This window comes from Sinocyclocheilus rhinocerous, unplaced genomic scaffold (genome assembly GCF_001515625.1).
Source record: "Sinocyclocheilus rhinocerous isolate Xijiao unplaced genomic scaffold, SAMN03320098_v1.1 scaffold2017, whole genome shotgun sequence".
NCBI classification, from domain to species: domain Eukaryota; kingdom Metazoa; phylum Chordata; class Actinopteri; order Cypriniformes; family Cyprinidae; genus Sinocyclocheilus; species Sinocyclocheilus rhinocerous.
The window spans coordinates 251,506-256,882 of record NW_015655609.1 but is presented as its reverse complement, the minus strand read 5'-3'; the positions used below and the strand labels follow the sequence as shown (position 1 = coordinate 256,882).

Below are 5,377 nucleotides of genomic sequence, written 5' to 3'. Positions count from 1 at the left end.
GATCGGCTTTCACCGTGGACGAAGCGGAGTCCAGCCCGGGGTCGTCACATGTTGTTGCCGCAAGCCCGCCGGCCGCTCCTTCGTCGAATCCTCCGGCCGCACCGTTCTCAAGCCCGCCAGCCGTTCCTCACTCTAGCCCGCCCGCCACCGCTCACTCAAGCCAGCCTCCGCTCACTCTAAACAATAATGTACAGTATGTGGAAAATAATGTGTTTTTTGAACCTACCATTCAAAAGTTTGGGCTCACTAAGATTAAGTAGCTCACCAAACACAAGCACAAATACAGTTAAAAAGTAATATTGTGAAATATTATTATCCTTTTATATTTTAATATGGCTTCAAATGTTACATATTCCTGTGATGGCAAAGCTGAATTTTCAACAGCCATTATTCCAGTCTTCAGTGACTCTTTAATGAAAAGAAAGTTCAAAAGAACAATATTTATTTTAAACAAAAATTTTTTGTCACAATGTAAATGTCTTTTCTGTCTCTTTTGATCAATTTAATGCATCCTTACTGACCCCACACTTTTGATCGGTAGAGTATGTTTGAAAACAAATAATGATTAAGATGTGCACATGCTTCTCATGCATATTCAAAGGGTCGTATAAAATATAAAAAACCAACAGGAAGAACTTGACCCTTTGACCTTAATGTATAAATGTCATTATCTTTATTTGTCCTACATCAGGTTATAACAGGATGTGTCCTTATAAGACCTTAATGGTGTACTACGGGCCTAAAAAGTGAGTATTAAATGTCAGACAAATTATTTGCACGGCATTACTCACTGGAAAGAGGGGGGTCTGGAATCTCCAATCCCTCCAGTTCGCTCCAAGGGTGGCAGCAGCTCTTTGTGGCTCTCTGTGCACTGAGATCCGCCATCCGAGTGTGTGCCTTCAGCCAACACCAACTACAGCCAAACACACACACATAGAATTACCCACAAAGGCTTCAGGAAGAAACTCTCCAGACTAACTACTAGCCCTGCATAAATAAGTAGAAGAAGGAAGGAAGAGAAGAGAGTGTATTTGTTTGAGCAGACAAGAGAGTGATACATGGACCCTTTAAGGCAAGTCAGTTCACTTGGCAGGCTTCTTGATAAAGGCCCTGGGTGGCTATTTCAACATATTTCAAATCAGCAATAAAATATGACCACGATGGTATCAGTATTGATGCATACTTTGCTCAGATCACACACAAGACAATTCAGGTTGGTCCAGTTAAATTTCATGCAATAGAATAGCAAATATTCCTATGAGTGGTCCAACGACTCCACCTTATTCTATCAGAGACAAAAAAGGTCACTTATGATGTGGTAAAGTGCTTTCATGATCCAAATAATGGGACTATGACACTATAACCCTATAAACACTATTGTTCATATTCTCTGCACAAACCAATGATAAAACCTTGAAGTATGGCAGAAATCCAATGCACTGTTAAAGCAGTGATCATGTTATGGTAATACTGAAGGGTCTCCGTGTTTGGACAGCAAGCGGTGAAGCACATATTTTAGTGCAGCACAGCTCAATGTCATGTATCACAGCATGTCTGTGCAGCTCTCTGCAGCTGGAGGCTCGCTGGAGTCCACTAACCTGTATTTTGCACCTCACATCAACTCTACACAACACTATGGGTATAACACCTGCTTGTAGGAGTGTAGATGTGTATTTTAGAGGCAATTATCAGATTCATTATTATTCCTTGCTTTTGCTGCCACTATCAAATGTAAATATTTAAAATCTTGTATTTGTATGAAGTTGACTCATAAAAATAAAGTCAAACATTTACTCATAAAATAAAGAGTTTAATTCAGATTGCAATCCAGTTTACTTCTGTAATGTGACATGTTTAATAGGGTTGGGCCGATAGACGATGCCATCATCCATCACCGATGGCTGACAGACATCACAATGTTGAGCCGGCATCACAAGGCTTTGGTGTCATCACACCAAAAGGTAAGTTTCAGAAGCAGAGCAAGTTTAACATTTTAATCAAAGATTACAAAGTATAAACATCATTTGTATAAACAACAAGCACTGTTTACAATACAATAGTTTGTATTAAGAATGCTGGTCTTCTGGTCTTAACTGGTTTAAGATGGTCTCCCAGCCTAACCAAGCTGGTATTTATCTATTTTTTTGATTCACTAAAAAGAGCTGGTTCATAAGAGACACTGATTCAAGAATCAGAATACACTGGTCACGCTGTATTGGTTTATTCACTAAAAAGATATAGTTCATTAGAGTCACTTGTTCAAGAATTGGACTACACTGGTCGCACTGTATTTGTTTGATTCACTAAAATGAACCAGTTTATAAGAGACATTCGTTCAATAATCGGACTGCACTAGTTGCGCTTTATTGGTTTATTCGCTTAAAAGAACTAGTTCACAAGAATCACATGTTCAGGAATCAGGCTACACTGGTTTCATTGTATTTGTTTGATTCACTGAGTGTAGATGTGTATTTTAGAGGCAATTATCAGATTCATTATTATTCCTTGCTTTTGCTGCCACTATCAAATGTAAATATTTAAAATCTTGTATTTGTATGAAGTTGACTCATAAAAATAAAGTCAAACATTTACTCATAAAATAAAGAGTTTAATTCAGATTGCAATCCAGTTTACTTCTGTAATGTGACATGTTTAATAGGGTTGGGCCGATAGACGATGCCATCATCCATCACCGATGGCTGACAGACATCACAATGTTGAGCCGGCATCACAAGGCTTTGGTGTCATCACACCAAAAGGTAAGTTTCAGAAGCAGAGCAAGTTTAACATTTTAATAAAAGATTACAAAGTATAAACATCATTTGTATAAACAACAAGCACTGTTTACAATACAATAGTTTGTATTAAGAATGCTGGTCTTCTGGTCTTAACTGGTTTAAGATGGTCTCCCAGCCTAACCAAGCTGGTATTTATCTATTTTTTTGATTCACTAAAAAGAGCTGGTTCATAAGAGACACTGATTCAAGAATCAGAATACACTGGTCACGCTGTATTGGTTTATTCACTAAAAAGATATAGTTCATTAGAGTCACTTGTTCAAGAATTGGACTACACTGGTCGCACTGTATTTGTTTGATTCACTAAAATGAACCAGTTTATAAGAGACATTCGTTCAATAATCGGACTGCACTAGTTGCGCTTTATTGGTTTATTCGCTTAAAAGAACTAGTTCACAAGAATCACATGTTCAGGAATCAGGCTACACTGGTTTCATTGTATTTGTTTGATTCACTAAAAAGAACCAGTTCATAAGAATCATTCATTCAGGAATTTGTTCTCTGTGTTTGTTCCCCTAAAACTAGCCAACAGACTGGCCTGAGAGACTTATAAAAAATAACTTAGGCTGTTTTAAGCTGCTTTTTTTTCAGCAGCGTTGATACACTAATATTTCGTAATGTCACAATCTGTCCAATACAGAGAGGAGGGCACCATCCGTCTTACTTACCCAGGACACCACTCTGCCGTTGAAGCAGGGCAGCTTGGCGTTATCATCAGAGATTTCTTCTTTGACAACTCTGCGGGAAAGAACACAAACTGTTAGGGAGTCTGTGAGACCAGCACCCAGGATTGCACACCAGTGTTCCATCTATTTGCAAAAGCTGAGGCATACTGAAAGCATGTCACGATCAAACAGCGGAATTTTCCACTTAGCTCGCAACTGCTGGCTGCTCACGATGAGAATGCTGAAAGCCCCTGTTGACCGACTACTCTGTTAAAATCTACTCAGTTTTACAACGGGCCTCATTAGTACCTCATGCACGTTCCAGATTACCTACTAAAACTGCTGTTGCTGGACTGATACAGTGGCTTAGTATAAATGTAGATCCAATGTTTCTCTAAGTGTGTGAGCGTTTATGAATGTTGAGGGTCTGTACATATACATATACATTCAAGTGTGTGCACATTTATATGTGTGAAAGGTGCAGCAAGGGTGTCAGGGCACAGGAGGTTATTAATAGATTAAGTGAGTGTGTTAGCAGAGTGTCCATCCCAGGCTGTAAATTCCTTACATAAATACCACAGTTACACTTTAACCCTCCCAGTCGAGGTTCAGCAGTCACACACCTGCTGGTCTCCTGTCACTGTGCACAGGCCTAGTCCCAAACACACACAAACAAACCACACGAGACTGGCAAAATCCCTTAAGGCTCCACTAATTGCAATCCAGTAATTGACCTAATAAAATATACCTATTAAAACATATTCGCATATGAACAACCACTAAAGTTACAGTGATTTCTCACAAGCTAACTTGTACAACATATAACCACTTGCTGTTCAGTAAGTGAGTGTTAAATTGTGTGTTCAGCTCCAACTTCTCTGACGGATTCATAATTGTCATTGATTCATTAATAAGAACCGGCTCTTAAAGAGTCATCACAAATTGAACTACACTGGTTACGGTGTGTTTTTGATTCACTAGAATTCAGAAGATTCTTTCGTTTAGGATTCAGAATACATTGGGTGCATTGTAATTTTTTTAAATACTAAAAAGAACCAGTTATAAGAGTAATTTGTTTGGAAATCTACACTGGTCATACTGAAAGCTATTGATTCACTAAAAAAAAGAGCCAGATCATACAAGTAATTTGTTCAAGAATCGGACTACAATGGCCGTGCTGCATTTGTTTTTTTGCTAAGAACCAGTTTATTAGATTAATTTGTTAGATTAATTAGTCAGACTACACTAGTTTCTCTGTATTTGTTTGATTCACTAAAAAGAACTGGCTCCTAAAGAGACATTAGTTCAAGAATTGCACTACACTGGTTGTGCTGTTTTTGTTTGATTTACAAAAAAAAAAAAAACACACATATTTGGTACATTAAAAAGAGTCATTTGTTCGGGAATCAGACCACACTGGTCGCGCTGTATATGAAACTAAAAAAATAATTTGGTTCTGGTATATTTTCCTCTGTTCCCAACCCAAGAAAGATCCCAAAAGCTTAACACCTGCAATCAAAAGTGAGGATCAACATGAATTCAAACATTTCTCAAATTCTTCAAATACCAAACAACAAATGTGTCAACAATTGTCTCATTGGAGAAACATCTGAAAAAGGTTTCAAAGTTCAGATTTAAGGTATGAGTGCATGTTGTAGATTATGACATGAAGAGTGTCTTCAAGTAATGTTAACCACGGATCTTATTTTAATCATAAATTGAACACAACCACTCTAAAAACCCATTAGAAGTTTCTGAATTAGCCCTCCGGGTTGGCCTAGAGCAGGGTTCCTCAATAGGCGGCCCGCGGGCCACATCCGCGCTAATTTCAAATAATGTGGCATGAACGCTAATTCCCAGCATCAGAAACCCACATTAACTTACATCGTGTCTACACCGGACGCGAGCGGCGCG

At 38.5% G+C, this 5,377-nt stretch overlaps 1 pseudogene; it reads right to left on the bottom strand.

Moving 5' to 3' along the window:
* Nucleotides 1–5,377, bottom strand: part of LOC107718812 (segment polarity protein dishevelled homolog DVL-1-like) — a 51,531-nt pseudogene that overhangs the window by 33,109 nt on the left and 13,045 nt on the right.